Source organism: Saimiri boliviensis, chromosome 2, assembly GCF_048565385.1.
Source record: "Saimiri boliviensis isolate mSaiBol1 chromosome 2, mSaiBol1.pri, whole genome shotgun sequence".
NCBI classification, from domain to species: Eukaryota; Metazoa; Chordata; class Mammalia; order Primates; family Cebidae; genus Saimiri; species Saimiri boliviensis.
This window is the reverse complement of record NC_133450.1, coordinates 150792800-150811544: the sequence shown is the minus strand read 5'-3', so window position 1 is coordinate 150811544 and position 18745 is coordinate 150792800. Positions and strand designations below refer to the sequence as shown.

The 18745-nt window shown below is 40.5% G+C and overlaps 1 protein-coding gene and 1 pseudogene across 1 annotated transcript in view; one reads left to right on the top strand and one right to left on the bottom strand.

The window, feature by feature from the left end:
- The first annotated feature begins 8948 nt into the window (after window positions 1-8948).
- LOC101030981 (high mobility group protein B3 pseudogene) lies at window positions 8949-9574 on the top strand (annotated as a pseudogene).
- A 16-nt stretch (window positions 9575-9590) lies between these two features.
- Window positions 9591-18745, bottom strand: part of ABHD17B (abhydrolase domain containing 17B, depalmitoylase) — a 77768-nt gene continuing 68613 nt past the window's right edge. Inside the window, exon 6 of the mRNA XM_074394671.1 lies at window positions 9591-13551. The gene's annotated coding sequence lies outside the window, so the exon portion shown is untranslated. The remainder of the gene's footprint in view (window positions 13552-18745) is intronic.

Genomic DNA, 18745 nt, shown 5'->3' with positions numbered 1-18745 from the left:
TGGCCAACATGGTGAAACCCCGTCTCTACTAAAGATACAAAAAAATTACCTGGGCATGGTGATGCTCACCTGTAATCCCAGCTACTTGGGAGGCTAAGGCAGGAGAATTACTTGAACCCGAGAGGCGGAGGTTGCAGTAAACCGAGATTACGCCATTATATCCGGCCTGGGCAAGAGGGCGAGAGGCAAGAGGGCAGGACTCTGTCTCAAAAAAAAAAAAAAGAGAATATCTAGACAGTTGGGTGTGGTGGCTCACATCTGTAATCCCAGCACTTTGGGTGGCCAAGGTGCATAGATCACTTGAAGCCAAGAGTTTGAGACTAGCCTGCCCAACATGGTGAAATCCTGACTCTACTAAAAATACAAAAATTAGCCAGCCGTAGTGGCGGGCACCTGTAATCCCAGCTACTCAGGAGGCTAAGGCAGGAGAATCACTTAACCTGGGAGGTGAAAGTTGCAATGAGCCAAAATCGCACCACTGCATTCCAGCCTGGGCGACAGAGTGAGACCTTGTCTTAAAAATAAAAACAAAAGCCGGGTGCGGTGGCTCAAGCCTGTAATCCCAGCACTTTGGGAGGCCGAGGCGGGTGGATCACGAGGTCGAGAGATCGAGACCATCCTGGTCAACATGGTGAAACCCCGTCTCTACTAAAAATACAAAACATTAGCTGGGCATGGTGGCGCGTGCCTGTAATCCCAGCTACTCAGGAGGCTGAGGCAGGAGAATTGCCTGAGCCCAGGAGGCGGAGGTTGCGGTGAACCGAGATCGCGCCATTGCACTCCAGACCGGGTAACAAGAGCGAAACTCTGTCTCAAAAAAAAAAATAAATAAATAAATAAATAAATAAATAAATAAAAACAAAAAAGAGTATCTAGACATGACTGCCATAAGAAAGAACTTGAACTCAAATAGAAAATAAAATGGGTCTTTAAGAAAATAACTGCAAATCATTTAAAATATGAGTAAAGTTAGAACATATGACCTGGAAGATTAACACAAAACAACTTTGCGTTACTCATGTGTACTACTGCCAGCTGTCTCATTTCCCCATCACTGATCGGTACAGGAAACTGTACTGTGTTGATAAAAAGCAGATGAGCAAGAGGATGGCTGTCAGTAACTCAGCCCATTATAACAGTAAAACTACTCCAGAAAACCTCTGGCTCAAAATGGTGCAACATACAACACCAGGAACACAAAATGACCAAAAAATACTGTTATAAGTTTCCATTCCAGAAGAATTTAAAGATGATCCATCACGAGATGGCCTTGACCAGGCTTGGATGAACATCTTCATTATAACTAAAGCAAAAGCATCATGTGGCATTCCTATCACAAATTTCAGGGACCAAAGAAGCCATTCAGGGTCCTGTTTTCCACTTGCTTCAATATATTAAAGCTCCTTGAACTATGTGACATCCTCCCAAAAAGGCTCGCTGACTTCATTCACTGATGCACCCACCAAACATTCACTAAACTCTTAACATGGGTCAGGAACTGTTCAAGGCACTGGACATAAGGTGTTGAACAAGAAAGAAAAAGACAGGATCCTTGCTGTCATGAAGCACTCATTTCAGAGTCACACTTCTTATGTTCACACACAAGTGAAGTGGTATTTCAGAGTGAATGTGTTTTACTACCAATATCGATACTTTTCTTCTCTAGAGCCTCCCTTTACTTCTTAGTCACAAAACAAATATCGTTGTAAGATAGCAATGAAAACTTGGAACTTTTAGAAGAGCATTTATGGCTAGAAATGGGCTAAGCTTACCTTTTCCTAAAATAACTGTAGAATGAAAACATAATCCAAAAAGACACATTTGCCAAGAGTATAGCACACTAGTCTTTGACTTACATAACTCTAAGGAAATAACTAGTTTCTATTAACATTTGATGAACTTTGACAAATTAGCACCAAAGATTAGATCAAATGAACTATATGAAATAACTGAACAAGAGGTCTAAACAAACAAAAATCCTCTCTTACAAGGAATGCTGGACTCAAATATTCCTTATATTTGAGAAAACTGAGACTTCTTAGAGGTAAAGCAACTGGCTCTAAAACACAGAATTAGGGCAAAGGAAAAGAGGTCACTGGAGCAGCAAGGGCGGGGGTGAGCTTTACAACAAACAATGATGACCACTAGATTTCACCTCTGCGTCGATAACAGGCTCACTTCCTTCACACGGGGAAAAAAATTTTAAAAATAGGGAGAGTAGCTAGGAGCCAAGGCTCAGCTGGGAACAACAGGAAGCAGCCGCAAGCTGAGTGCCATTGTGGACACTTCAAATGGCAGAAGGTGAGAAACCAGCACAGCTGGCAACTAAAAATGAGCTTATAAACACGAGCAGACAGAAACCAGGATTTCAGCCTTTGGGGATGCAACAATGAGTAAGACATGGGGGCCTCTGTCCTAGAGAACTCTAGGATTAGAAGAGGAAATAGATGAATTACACGATGTGATAGAAGGGGATAAGGGTCAAAATGAGGAACGCAGTGAACCCAGGGTAGGCAGATGATTAATTCAGTCCAATAACACAGGTATCATAGAGAAGGGATTATGCTCTGGGTATTGAAGTATAAATAAGAGTTTTCCAGGTAGACAACTTGGAAAGACTATAGCATTCCAATTTGGAAAACAGCAAGTTGACAGGTAATGAACTAAAATCATGTATTATGGCTGAAGCTTAAACATCAAGGGGGAAAAACAGTAGATAAATCTGGAGAAGTAGGTAAGGGCTTTGGATATTATTCTGAGGAAAGCCAGTGAAGCATTTTGGTTTGTTTGTTTAACTTTGTTTTGAAAATAAATATAAGCTTACAGAAAAGTTGCCACAATAAAAAAGATTACACAACATACCTGCGTACCATTTACCTGCTGTTACATTTTGCCCCAGTTTTCTTTTTTTTTTTTCTTTTTTTTTGGAAACAGAGCCTTGCTCTGTCACCAGGAACCAGGCTGGAGTGCAGTGGCATGATCTCAGCTCACTGCAACCTCCACATCCCAGGTTCAAGCAATTCTCCTGCCTCAGCCTCCCGAGTAGCTGGGACTACAGGTGCGTGCCATGACACCCAGCTAATTTTTATGTTTTAGTAGAGATGGGGTTTCACCATGTTGGCCAGGATGGTCTCGCTCTCTTGACCTGGTGATCCAACCACCTTGGCCTCTCAAAGTGCTGGGATTACAGGCATGAGCCACTGTGCCCGGCCTTGCCCAGTTTTTCATTTACTCTCTGTTTCTTTCCATATACATATATATTATATTTGCATATATAGTTTTCGCATGTTTTGAGAGTAAATCACATATAGCCATTGAAGTGATTTCATTAGTGATAGAACGTTATCAGATTTGTGTTTCAGAACAGTCACTCTATGGGGGTGGGGAGATCTTCAGGAATATATATCAGAGGCCTGGAACTAAAATGAGAAATCAAATGAAGGGTATGTCTGTGGGAATGGAGAAGAAAGAGTACATTCAAGAGAGAAATAAGTTTTGCCAGTTGTATGTGGTATCTGAGGGACAGGGGTGAAAAGAGTGGACTTGAGTTTTGGAACTGGGTAACTGAGTGGTGCAGACTCTGTCTAGACAGAGAATAATAATAACAACATAAGAAGAATGTGAATAGTTTATCTCTATTGAATGCGAATTATACTCTAGGCACTGTTCCAAATGCTTTAGGTATATTAATCCATCTAATCCTCAAAACAATCTTAACAGGTTTGCTCTTTTATTAACTTCATTTTACAGATGATTTTAAAACACATGTCTAGAGAAAAAAAGTTTTAAAAATTAAAAAACGTGTTTTGACCTTGCCGGTGGCTCACGCCTGTAATCATAACACTTTGAGAAGCCAAGGGGGGCGGATAGCTTGAGTCAGGAGTTTGAGACAAGCCTGGCCAACAAGGCAAAACCCCGTCTCTACTAAAAATACAGAAGTTAGTTGGATGTGATGGCATGTACCTTTAATCCCAGCTACTCAGGATAGTGAGGCATGAGAATCACTTGAACCCGGGAGGTGAAGGTTGGAGTGAGCCAAGATTGCATCACTGTACCTCAGCCTCTGTCTCCCTAAATAAATAAATATGTTTTGAGGAGAAAAATGATAGAGCCACTTTTGGATATGATAAGGATAAGCTACTCCTTCTAGAAGCTTCTCCAAAAAGATCAAGAGAAAGTGGGGCCATGAGTCAAGGAGTTATCTTGGAAAATTTGGAACATTTAAGGTTCATTCACATCAGGATATAGCTTGCCATGCTCCAAGCTTCCGATCACAGCTTAGATACTGAAGATTACGTTCATTTTATATGTAATTCTATGTCTATAAGGTTGGAGATATGTACACATTATATTAATATAAGTTTAGCTCACGCAGCAAATAATCATACCTAAAATACCAAAAAGATGCTTTCAGTCAGAAATTTCTTTCAAATAAGATAAAACAAAATTAGATATGGAAATGTCAAATCAATTTTATTTCTGTTACTTTTCAAAAGGATTTTAAAAACACTGAGAAAAAAGCAGCATCTCCTAGGCGCCCCCTTGTGGCTGAATGATTCCCAAATTTGTCTAATGGACAGAATTTACCTTAAGAACTTCATGAAAATAGTTTCCAGGGTAAATAATCAGAACAGAGTAGAAAGAGATCTATATTTTTGAAAGCTCTCCAAAGAGAATTTGATGACCAGCCACTGTGAAAACCTGCAGTTTAAAAATTCTTTTTTTTTTTGTTTCTGAAACAACTTTGGAAACAAAGATTGTAGAATCAGGAGGAAACCTAGAACTCATTTTGTCCTATCGTTGCTTTTTTTTTTTTTTTTTTGAGACGAAGTTTCACTCTTGTTGCCCAGTCTGGAGTGCACAGGTACAATCTCAGCTCACCACAACCTCCGCCTCCTGGGTTCAAGAGATTCCTCTGCCTCAGCCTCTCAAGTAGCTGGGATTATAGGCATGTGCGACCATGCCCGGCTAACTTTGTCGTTTTAGTAAAGACAGGTTTCTCCATGTTGGTCAGGCTGATCTCTAACTCCTGACTTCAGGTGATCTGCCCTCACTGGCATCCCAAAGTGCTGGGATTACAGGCATGAGCCACCACACCTAGCCTTGTTGCCCTTCACATGTGGAAAAAACTGCAACCAAACACGTGAAATGGCCTGCTAAAGGTCACAGAGAATGTAAATGTCAAAGCCAAGAGCAGAATCTAACATCTCCTGGCCCTAAATTCAGCATGATTAATTAGAACAACGCTGTCTAATCCAATCTATCTCAACATGTTTATCCCTTAACTCACTGAGAGTTCTACAAGGCTCCCTACACCCCACATTGCCTCTGACTGAGGAGAGGACAGGCAAAGTTGCCAGTGTCTTCTTTGGAGATAATTTTTTCCTTGTTAATATTTGGCATATCGTAGATTGATTTTAGGGAGGCAGAGAAATAAGCTGGAGGAAGTATTTCCTACAAGATGAGCCACTTGAACAAGTTGAGTTTCTTCTCTTCTCCAAGATCTGTCCAGAACTGATACTGGGGAGCGCTGAGCAGGGACCCTTCCCCACAAATATCGAAGTATTGCCTGTCATTCCACATTAAACGTTTATTTCTTTGGGTCTTGAAATTTGAAAGTGCACCTGAAAATGCAGCTTCCCAGGGAGGGATGGGGAAGATGTAACAGGAAAAACCACTTTTCCGTCTACCTGTAGGCAAGGATTAACCAGCTGTAGAAAGATGGGCTAAGGCCTGGGCAAGGTGCTGAACCAGGAAAGGAATTTGAAAAGTAGAAAAATAGGCCTGACAACATTTGTCTGCCTCATCACTTTGCAAGATCTAGTTTTGTTTATCCCCAACATAATTACATTTCTCAAATTCCTTTGGGTCCTGTCTCAGTGCCCACGTCTAGCTGGAGAAGTAGTGAGTACATCGAAATCTCTGATTTCTTAAAAGTCGGTCAGGATCATGGGTGTCCCTTGGGAGCTTGTTAAACATGCAGAAACTTGGGGCCCCACCCCAGACCTATGGAAGCAGAATTGGCATCTTAACAAGATCTCCAAGTGACTCATATTAAGGGTTTTCATTTTTTTGAGGGGGTGGGTGGAGATGGAGTCTCCCTCTGTTCCCCAGGCTGGAGTGCAAAGGCATGATCTTGATCTCGGTTCACTACAACTTCTACCTCCCGAGTTCAAGCAATTCTCCTGCCTCAGCCTCCCAAATGGCTGGGATTACAGGCACCCATCATCATGCCTGGCTAATTTTTGTATTTTTAGTAGAGATGGGTTTTCATCATGCTGGCCAAGATGGTCTCGATCTCCTGACCTCATGATCCACCACCTCGGCCTCCCAAAGTGCTGGGATTTCAGGCATGAGCCACAGTGCCAAAAAGAACCTTTAAGGAAAAGTTCCAGGCTCTCATATGACTCAAATCTGGCCATTGCCACCTTCTCTACAATATCTTCTCTTGCCACCCTCTGGTTATATTGATGTTGAAAATCAAGACTCATAGACCATAATCAGGAATCAACAGAAGGAAACCAAAATATGCCACTCCAAAATATATTTCTTTGTCATATTTTGACATGGCTATTCAGAGGGGCTGCAGACCACAGGAATAGCTCTGAAAAGCTGTCCTTTTGTTGGGAGATTTGTATCTGTAGAGAAAATCTACATTAGTGAGGTAAACAGCAGAAGCAGTCTTTCTCTGAGGTCTCCCTTATCTGTCTTATCTGGATCTAAGAAAGATTAACTCACAGGAGAAGCAGACTAAAACTGGGACAGTTTTAAAAGTCTGACAAAGAAACTTTTACCACAGGCGCTCCCATCTAATCACTCTCTCTGTCTTTCTCTCTTTTTTCTTTCTCTTTCTCTCCCTCCCTTTCTCCCTCTCTCTCTGCCTCCCTTCCTCCCTGTCTCCCTTCCTTCCTTCCTTCCTTCCTTCCTTCCTCCCTCCCTTCTTTCCTTCCTTTCCTCCCCCTCTCCCTCTCTCTTCTCCTTTTTTTCTTTCTTCCTTTCTCTCTCTCTCTCTCTTTCTTGCTTTCAACAAGGTCTCACTCTGTTGCCCAGCCTGGAGTACAGTAGTACAATCCTGGTGCACTGCAGCCTTGACCTTTTGAGTTCAAGTGATCTTCCCACCTCAGCATCCCAAGTAGCTAGGACCACAGGCATGTACCACCATGCCCAGCTAATTTTTAAATTGTTTTCTGTACAGAGTCCCACTATGTTTTCCAGGCTGGTCTCCAACTTCTGGGTTCCCGTGATCCTCCTGCCGCAGCCTCCCAAAGTGCTGGGATTACAGGCAAGAGTTACCACCTGGACCCATCTAATTATTTTCTGAGTTCTGCTACCTGAGGGACTTCATCTGCATAACAAGACAGTCTTTTCTCACCCTGCATTTCCTCCCCACTCCTACCCATAACCTGCCACTGAGATCCAAGACACTATTCTGTACAGTATAAAAGCTTCAGTCATCTGACTCTTCTTTGAGTCTCATATTTGCAGGATACCCGTGTTCATGTGCACATTAATACATTTGTATACCTTTTTTCTTGTTAATCTGTCTATTGTCAGTCTGTTTTATGGACTCAAATTATCAAGCCTTGAGTAGAGGAAAGGAAGAAAATTCCCTTCTCCTCTACACAACTTAAATCTATTTCCCACTGTTCCTTTAACCCTTAACTGACTAATTATTATCTGACACTTGGATGAAAATGTCAGCAATTTGGTTCTTTTTGGGGAAATAGAAAATATTATAGTCATGTTAAATAGCAAGCACACTTTCAGTCTAATATTTTATTTAATTTTTTTCCAAGACAGAGTCTTGCTCTGTCTCCCAGGCTGAAGTGCAGTGGCAGGATCTCAGCTCACTGCAACCTCCACCTCCCAGGTTCAAGCAATTCTCCTGCCTTAGCCTCCTGAGTAGCTGGGATTATAGGTATGTGCCAGCGTGCCCAGCTAATTTTTGTATTTTTAGTAGAGACAGGGTTTCATCATATTGGCCAGGCTGGTCTCAAACTCCTGACCTCTTGATCCTACCACCTCAGCCTCCCACTGTGCTGAGATTACAGGCATGAGCCACCGTGCCCAGCCTTTCCTTAGCTGTTTTATTTCAGTGAATGGAAGTGTTTGACAGAGAAACAACTTTGAATGCAAATGCTGAATGAATATCAACCATCTGAGCCCCAATTCAGAGGAGCTATTTTGCCAACATACTGGACAGTGGGGGAAAGCGGGAGGATAAGAACTGTGTTCCAATTTTGGATCTGCCGTGACGTTTACCAGCTGTTCAATCTTAAGAAACTTGTCCTCAGTTTTCTTATCTGCAAAGTGAGAGTAACAACTCCAATTTTACAGGGTTGTTGTGAGGATAAATGAGGAAAACAGGTAACCAGTGCTTGGGACATAGTAAGTATTCAGAACATGTTAATTTCCTTTCTACCATGAAAGAAATAGGTAAGTTTGCCCAGGTGCAGTGGCTGATGCCTGTAATCCCAGCACTTTGGGAGGCTGAGGTGGGTGGGTCACCTGAGGTCAGGAGTTCAAAACCAGCCTGGCCATGTTGGTGAAACCCTGTCTCTACTAAAAACACAAATATTAGCCAGGTGTGGTAGTAGGTGCCTATAGTCCCAGCTACTTGGGAGGCTGAGGCAGGAGAATCACTTGAACCTGGAAGGCGGAGGTTGCAGTGAGCTGAGATCACACCACTACACTGCAGCGTGGGCAACAAGAGCAAGACCCCATCTCAAAAAAAATAAAAATAAAAAAAGAAATAGGTAAGTTTGTGTTCAAAATGCTGTAGAACTGTCACAGTTACTTGCAAACCAAATTTAAGCCTGTGCACTATTTTAGTGAACTCATTATTTTATTTGACAGATATTTATTGAATACTTACTATGTACCAGATTTTTGATGATAGATTTGTAGCTTCAACCTCACAGATGAAAAATGGTATCTTTTTGAGACTAGCGAACAATACAATCAGGATGGCTAAAGGTGACCCCAAGAAACCAAAGGGCAAGATGTCTGCTTATGCCTTCTTTGTGCAGACGTGCAGAGAAGAACATAAGAAGAAAAACCCAGAGGTCCCTGTCAATTTTGCACAATTTTCCAAGAAATGTTGTGAGAGGTGGAAGATAATCTAGCTCCAGGAAAGAGAAATCTAAATTTGATGAAATGGAAAAGGTGGATAAAGTGTGCTATGACCAGGAAATGAAGGATGATGCACCAGCTAAGGGAGGCAAGAAGAAGAAGGATCCTAATGCCCCCAAAAGGCCACCGTCTGGATTCTTCCTGTTCTGCTCAGAATTCCCCCCCAAGATCAAATCCACAAACCCTGGCATCTCTATTGGAGACATGGAAAAAAAAGCTGGGTGAGATGTGGAAGAACCTAAATGACAGCGAAAAGCAGCCTTCCATCACTAAGGCGGCGAAGCTGAAGAAGTATGAGAAGGATGTTGCTGACTATAAGTCAAAAGGAAAGTTTGATGGTGCAAAGGGTCCCACTAAAGTTGCCCGGAAAAAAGTGGAAGAGGAAGATGAAGAAGAAGAAGAGTGGGGCGGGAGGGGAGGGGAAGGGGGAGCGATAAAATAACTGTTTATCTGTCAAAAAAAGAAAAATGGTATCTTTTCTAACCTAATGACGAGATTTCCGACTCAAGACATGCACTACATAAGAATGGAGTTACAAAAAAAAAGAAAAAAGAAAAAACAAAGAATGAAGTTACAACTACTTAGGCTCTGGGCAGATCAAACGTTTAATAAATAATGACAATATGACCCTTGGCGCCAGTATGGCACTTAAGGCCATTCATACTCCCTGCTGTCTGCTGAGTCATTGCTGAGCTGGGGAAACATGAGTTCCTAAAGCTACCTGGAAGGCTGATTATGTCATCTTTGGTTGAAATAGATCCCAATATATATGTCATGTCCAGGATGAGGAGGGAAAGGTTTTAACTCCTAGAAAAAGATATTACTTTGTTCCAGTTTATGAAAAAGATCTATTGGACTTCATTCCCAGAAACTGTCTCCTGAGTGACTTAAGGCAGTGCTAAGGAAAGAGCATATTTTAAATTGATTCTTTCTTTGAGCTGAGCTCCAAGTTGCCTAATAAATTTTTAAATTCCCAAAGAGATGCATTCAGATGACTCCAAAAAAGATGTCCTAATTTGGGATGTCACCAGCATCAGTGCCATACATTATCACAAACAAAATTGCCACTTTGACTAATTGTGGGCTATGTGAAAGGTTGTCCTCTTTGTCCTCCTTACCTGCTTTCTCCTTCTTTACCTTAATGGGTATTAGTTTTCAAAACTAGGGATATGAATCCAATCTAGTCTCCTATTTTTTTTTTTTCAGATGGAGTCTCAACTCTGTCACCCAGGCTGGAGTACAGTGCGCAATCTCTGCTCACTGCAACCTTTGCCTCCCCAGTTCAAGCGATTCCCCTGCCTCAGCCTTGCGAGTCACTGGGATTACAGGCATGTGCCACCACACCTGGCTAATTTTTGTATTTTTAGTAGAGATGGGGTTTCATTATGTTGGCCAGGCTGGTCTCGAACTCCTGACTTCATGACTCACCCACCTCAGCCTCCCAAAGTGCTGGGATTATAGGTATAAGCCACCATGCCCAGCTATTCTCCTGTTAATAATTCAGATGCTAGGTCACAGAAGTACCATGGGATTTTGGAGCTGGCAACTGGAGCTGAGAGTTGTTGCATGCATTGCTCAAGGCCACATAACTTAGCTCAGTGCTTCTCAAACCGTATCATGCATCAGAACCACTTGGAGGACTTGTTAAAACACAGATTGCTGGGACCCATCCACAGGGTTTCTGATCCAGTATGCAATGGGTAGAGACTGAGAATGCATTCCTAGCAAGTAATACAAGGTATTACTAATGCTTCTGGTCCAGGAACTACACTTAGAGAACCCCTGTCTTAGTTCATTGTAGATGAAGGTATAGAAGGCAACTTTCAGACAGTCCAGTACTTTTTCCAAGTAGGCTCTTCTTTAGGGTATAGATCAGGCGTCCCCAAACTATGGCCCGCAGGCCGCATGCGGCCCCCTGAGGCCATTTATCCAGCCCCCTGCCGCACTGCAGGAAGGGGCACCTCTTTCATTGGTGGTCAGTGAGAGGAGCACAGTATGTGGCGGCCCTCCAACGGTCTGAGGGACAGTGAACTGGCCCCCTGTGTAAAAAGTTTGGGGACGCCTGGTATAGATTTTATGCTAAGGTTATAAAAGCCATACTTGTGTCTTTACAATAAGAAGGGTTTCTTCTCTTAACATCCTGAAAGGGGAGAATTTCACTGAAGGTAGAGCTAAAAAGATGAGCTTTGGAATCAGACCAATCTGGATAAAAAATCAGGTACTCTACAGATGAGCTTTGTGACTGTGAACAAATTACTTAGTTTATTCGAGTCCCAGTTTCCTAATCTGTATATTAGGAGTTATTAGCTCTGAATATCTGAGATTTCTAAAGAATAGTCTAAGAACTATTTGACATAGAGTTATAAGATTGGAAACATTTAACTAATAGAGCATCTAAATTAGCATGTACTAATCTTCATTTTTCGGATGTGGAAACAAAGGTCTCAGTCAGGATCTCATGGCATATGGCAGAATGAGGACCAGAACCTGGTCTTCTCATGGGATTTGTTTTGTATTCATCCAATCCCTGACATTGGATGGATATTTCTAAACTAGACACTTGGAAACTAAACATTTTGATAGTGGAAGTTCGTTTATGTGGCAGGGTGGAAATAAAGGCTTATGACAAGCATTTAGAGGGCCGTATTTGCTAAATTTTGTCATTTAATCTACTTTTCATAATACCATCCCTTATACAATGTTGTTGTATATTATTAGTAGTAAGATAATAAAACATGTATTCTGTTCATCCCTAACTACTAAAAGACAATTTATAGGAAGTAAATTGAAAATTGATTGCTTTCTTTACAGATTTTCAAAATGGCCTGGCATAATAACATATGGCAAAAGGGGTATGGCTATTTATAGAATTATTGTCTACACTGTTACAAATGATATTTGAGAAAGAAGAGATTAGTAGATTGGAAAACAATTTGTACATGAAGGGGAAAAAGTTTTAAATGTGTTGGTCAAATGAAAGTAAATGTGTGAAAGAAAAAAATACAACTCAAAGGATTCGCTCAAGCTGTATTTGTACTTGTTTGGGAAAAATAAAAATCAGAGTGTTTTAAGTTCCAGCTACTCAGGAGACTGAGATGGGAGGATCCCTTGAGCCCAGGAGTTTGAATCCAGGCTGAGCAACACAGCAAGACCTCATCTCTAAAAAAATAAAATAAAACGGGAGTGTTTTAGAGTCAGTTAAAGCTCTTCATCTAGTAGACATAAACTCTGGGATGCAGAGATGTTTAGAGATGTGCTGAATTGAGCAAAAGATAATGGCAGGGAGGGAAATTAAGCCCAGGTCTTTTCAACTCTAATTCAGAGTTTCTGGCACTGTGACAAGCTTGTCATCAGCATTTACATTTTTGAGTTTAATATTTTGGAGAAGCCATGAAATAAAGGGTCATTGTTACATATTAAGAGACTGCGGTATGCCTTGATGCTCTCTTATTATTTTGAAATGAGCCAACTGTTTTACATCTGTTAAAGAAAAAAACTTATCCAAGTACTTGTTAAAGATGGGAAGGCCAACTAAATTCAAAAGGGAGCCACGGTGATAGGTTATTGGACCACTGACACGAGGCCTTGCAGCAGGGAAGAGAGATTAGACTGGACTCCAACAAGGACCAGGGGAGATTTACAACCAAGGAGTAGGGTGGCAGTCAGCAGATGGAAAATTACTAAGAAAGCATCAAACATTAGGGTACATGGATAAACTGACTGGACAGGATTATCGCTGAAGGCAGGCCAGAATGGTGCAACATCGAGGGTGGTCAAAACACACCAAGAGTGGGAAATTTTTGTAAACTAATTTAGCATTAATTCTTGTTCAAACTGGATTCCACAAGGACAGAGAGGAAAGCCCAAGATTGGGCCTAGTCAAACAGAGAACTTAGAAGAGACTGAGTAAAGTTTTGGCCAAAGGAGAGAGTCTTTGTCATATGTAGGTCAACATCTGGTTTACAGTAAGGACCAATGATATATTTTATAAGTTACTTTGATCCAAGGAACACAGCACTGTCATTCTGAGAAGAAACATTCCCATTAAGTGACCACCAGCTGGCTAAGTAGACAAGAAAGAGACCTCTTCTCATAATTATTTAGTTACCTATTTGAAGCTTTAAAATTTATTCAGTGATACAGATACAAGCAAGAATTTTCAACTGCCTTGGAAGGACATACTGATGTGTAACAGATCAGTGGGTGAAAAGGGGGACATGTTCACAGCTACGGGGCAGGGAATTGTGCATATCAAGAAACCTATGTTATCCACCCAACACTTGATAATTAACAACACTCACTGGTAGAATGGTGTCCTCCCAGGAAGAGAATGGAAAATCTTTTAAAAAGCCAGTTTGATCCTAGTCAAAATTTACAATGTGTTTTTCCTCAGATGATTTGTAGCTCATCTTAATAGGCCTGAAAATATGAAAATAAATTATGTTAAAATGATGATATAAATTATGCATGAGTATCAATCGAATATTCAAGTATAATGAGTTTACAGAATACAAGAGAGTGTTTCTTTTGAGATGTTGCAATACTGCTATTGTTAGATTCAGGGCTCAGCTGATTGCTTATAGAAAGCCTTTGTGCACATTTGAAAAAGGCACCCCCTCTGGGTGATGCAGCCCTGTGGGTACATGATTTGGCCAGCAGAGCTTGAACTGGGTCTCTGCTCCCTTTTGTTCCATTGGCTGAGTGCCTTTCTGCAATGCACAAACTGTGCTTTCCTCAACAGCAGCTCCAGTTGCTACTGGAAATTTGTGCCAGCAGAAAAGATGTAAAGGTTTGAAGTGCTTGCACTGGTTGTTAGAAAGTACATTTGAAATATGTAGGTCAGGCATGGTGGCCCATGCTTGTAATCCCAGCACTTTGGGAGGTCATGCCAGATGGATCATTTGAGGCCAGGAGTTCAAGACCTATCCTGGCCAACATAATAAAAACCCATCTTACTAAAAAGACAATAATTAGCCGGGTGCGGGGACATACATCTGTGTAGTCCCAGCTATTTGGAAGGCTGAGGTGGGAGGATTCCTTGAACCTGGGAAGCAGAGGTTGCAGTAAGCCAAGATCATGCCACTGCACTCCAGCCTGGGTGACAGAACGAGACACCGTCTCAAAAAAAGAAATTTGTAAAAGTAAGTGGTTCCTTCTCTTACCACAGCACAGAACGTCATTTGCAAAAGATAGTTTCAGTTTGGTTCTAAAATGCCATGAAAGCAAGTGGTGCCTTCATGATAGAGAATTGAGATCTGTCTTGGTGGATGTATTTTCCAAAAAACGCACAGCTGGTGAGGGCACACTTCCCTAGCCAGAGGCAAACAACTCAACATCTGGCAAACAGATTTTTGGCACCAGAATCGTCTGATTTGCCACCTGTTCCAATGACACAGGAAGAGAAAAGCTGTGTTGTGCTAGGTGTGGCTTTAAAACTCTTTACACGTACCTAGATGGACTGAAACTTAGGAGTGGTGAATGTTAGCAATAAAAAGTATATGGGCTTCAATATCGATTTTCCCTCCTAGAACCTCTGTAATGCCAAAGCAGTGAAAGCAGAACCTCAGGAATGAATCTGATTCTGAGTTTCTGGTTTCAAGACAGAATGGAGTAGACACACATCTTCTTATTTCTCCTGCTAAGTACAGTTACAGGCCCTGGATAGTGTATATAAAACAACCATAAGAAGTTTCTAAAAGGGAGAGAGAGGATGGGCTCAGTTTAGGGATTATGGATTTTCTTCTTGCTTCATATAGCCCAGACTGGGTGCTAGAGAAAAGAGCAATTAGAAAATGCTAATTTTCTAAGGTACAGACAAAAAAGACCTAATAAAAGTCAGCTCTCTCTTATTACAGGACAAGAAAAGGGGTAGCACATGCAATAAACAGAGCAAAGAGACAACCGACAGAATGGAAGAATATATTTGCAAACTAAACACCTGAGAAAGAGTTAATACACAAAATATGTAAGATACTCAAACAACTCAACAACAACAACAACAAATTTAAAAATGGGCAAAAATCCTGAATAGGTATTTATTAAAAAAAAACAAAAACAAAAAAACGCCAGGCGCGGTGGCTCACGCCTGTAATCCCAGCACTTTGGGAGGCCGAGGCGGGTGGATCACGAGGTCGAGAGATCGAGACCATCCTGGTCAACATGGTGAAACACCGTCTCTACTAAAAATACAAAAAATCAGCTGGGCTTGGTGGCACGTGTCTGTAATCCCAGCTACTCAGGAGGCTGAGGCAGGAGAATTGCCTGAACCCAGGAGGCGGAGGTTGCGGTGAGCCGAGATCGCGCCATTGCACTCCAGCGTGGGTAACAAGAGCGAAACTCCGTCTCAAAAAAAAAAAAAATGCAGATGGCCAACTGATAGGTGAAATATTCAACATCACTGATCATCAGGGAAATACAAATAAAAACTATAATGAGATGTGACTTTACTCCAGGTAGAATGGCTACTATCAAAAATCCAAAAGACAACAAGTGTTGGCAAGGATGTTAAAAAAAAAAAAAGGGAACCCTTACTCATTGCTGGTAGAAATGAAAATTAGTATACAAAAATTATCCGGTCATGTGGCACAGGCATGTAGTCTCAGCTACTTGGGAGGCTGAGGCAGGAGAATTGCTCGAACCCAGGAGAATTGCTCAAACCCAGGAGGCAGAGGCACAGTGAGCCAAGATCACACCACTGTGCTTCAATCTGGGCAGCAGAGTAAGATTCGATCTCAGACAAAAAAGAAAAAAAAAAGAAAATTAGTATAGACCTTATGAAAAACAATATGGAGATTCTATTAAAAACAGAATTACCATATAATTAGCAATCTTACTACTGTGTATATACCCAAAGGTAATAAAAGCAGTAAATTGAATACTGCATATTCAGTAAATTAAAAAAGAAATTTAATTCAGTAAATTAAAAAAGTTGTTAAATTCAGGATTTAACAACTTTTTAAATTCCACATATGTGATCTCTCTCATACATGGAATTAAAAAAAAATTTTTTTACAACAACTATTCCAGCCAAATACCACAGAAAAAAATGTAACCCATTCACACCTGCACCAAAAGCCAAGTGAGGAGCCTAGACTTATGACCTTGCCAAGTTGCAACAAAGCACCCCCCTTTTCCTCCATCTGCTAGTGGTGTTAGAGAAGACTAAGTGGGGTGTTGGGACTTTTATCCCCACCTTAAATAATAAAAATACTCCCCGACTTCTGATGGAAGTGTCAGTAAAGATCATGTGGGGTAATAAAAAGTTCCCAGTAAAGAAAAATCCAGGTCCTGACAGCTTCATTGCTGAATTATACCAAACATTTAAATAACTATTACCGATACTACCAATCTATTTTGAAAAACAGAGAAAGAGGGAATACTTCCAAACTCATTCCCTGAGGCCAGCGTTACCTTGATACCAAAATCAGACTAAGACACATCAAGAAAAGAAAACTATAGGCCAATATCTCTGATAAATATTGATGCAGAAATCCTTAACAAAATGCTAGCAAACCAAATTCAACAGCACATTAAAAAGATCATTCATCATGACCAAATGGGATTTATCCCAGGGATGCAAGGAAGTTTCAATGTATGCAAATGAATCAATGTGCTATATCACATCAACAGAATGAAGAACAAAAACTGAATGACATTTCAATTGATGCTAAAAAAATTTTGATTAAATTCAACATCTCTTCAAGATAAAACACTAAAAAACTAGGTTTAGAAGGAAAATGTCTCAACATAATAAAAGCTATGTGTAACTGATGACAGACTCACAGCTAATATTGTATTGAATGGGGGAAAACCTGAAGCCTTTCCTCTAAGATCTGGAACATGCTCACCACTGTTAATCAACGTAGTACTGGAAGCCCTAGCTAGAGCAATCAGACGAGAGAAAGAAATAAAGGGCATTCAAATTGGAAAAGAAGAAATCAAATTATCCTTGTTGGAAGATGACATGATTTTATATTTCAAAAAACTTGAAGATTCCACCAAAAACTATTAGAACAGATAAACAAATTTTGTAATGTTCCAAGATACAAGATCAGCCTACAAAAATCAGCAGCATTTCTATATGCCAACAATGAACAATCTGAAAAAGAAATTTAAATAGTAATCCCATTTACAATAGCTACAAACAAAATTAAATACTTAAGAATTGTGAACTGAAAGTATCTGAGACAGATCTCAATTAATTTGGAAAGTTTATTTTGCCAAGGTTAAGGACATGCCTGTGACACAATCTCAGGAGGTCCTGATGACATGTGCCTAAGATGGTCAGGGTACAGCCTGCTTTTATACATTTTAGGAAGACACGAGACATCAACTAACATGTGCAAGATGTACATTGGTTTAGTCCAGAAAGTTGGGACAACTGGAATTGGGGGCTTCCAGGTTATAGGTAGGTAAGAGACAAGTGGTTGCATTCTTTTGAGTCTTTGATCAGCCTTTCACTGAACACACAAGTTACATGTGAGAGGTGAGTAGAGGAATAGTCAATTGTGCCTTAGTCTGGCTCAGTGAATCTACATTTTACATAAATGATAGGGCAGAGGAAGCAATCAGAAATGCATTTGTCTCAGGTGAGCAGAGGAATGACTTTTAGTTCTGTCCTTTGTCGCTGAAGATAAGCTATTGATTTATATTAACAGAGTGAAATCCAACAGAACTGTTTTAGGGTAAAAATCTTGAGACCCACAAGGAATTTCCGTGTGGGAAATAAAATAGAAGATAGGTTTGCCTGGCACAGTTCCCAGCTTGACTTTCCCCTTTGGCTTAGTGATTTTAGGGTCCCAAGACTGATTTTCCTTTCACAGAATTAACCAAAAAAAGTGAGAAAAATCTCTACAATGAAAACTATAAAACACCGATGGAACAAATTGAAAGGAACACACAAAAAAATGAAAAGATAATGCATGTTCATGGATTGGAAAAATCAATATTAAGGAAACTACAGGTTCAATGCAATCCTTATCAATATGCCAATGACATTCTTCATAGAAATAGAAAAAACAATTCTAAAATTTATATGGAACCACAAAAGACTCAGAATAGCTAATATTATCTTTAGTAAAAATAATAAATTGGAGGAATCACAATACCTTACTTCAAAATTTACTATAGAACTATAGTAATCCAAATAGCATGGCACTGGCATAAAAAATTGACATATAGATCAACGGAACAGAATAGAGAACCCAGATACAAATCCATACACATACAGTAAACTCATTTTCAACAAAAGTGCCAAGAACATACATTGGAGAAAAGACAGTTTTTCAAAAAATGGTGCTGGGAAAATTGGATATCCATATGCAGAAGAAAGAAACTTGACCTCTATTTCTCACCATATACAGAAATCAAATCAAAACAGATTAAGGACTTAAATCTCAGACCTCAACCTATGGAACTACAAGAAAACATTGGAGAAACTCTCCAGGACATTGGTCTGGGCAAAATTTCTTGAGTAATATCCCACAGGCACAAACAACCAAAGCAGAAATGGACAAATGGTATCACATCAAGTTAACAAGTTTGTTAACATCAAAGGAAACAATTAACAAAGTGAAGGAACAACCCACAGAATGGGAGAAAACACTTATAAACT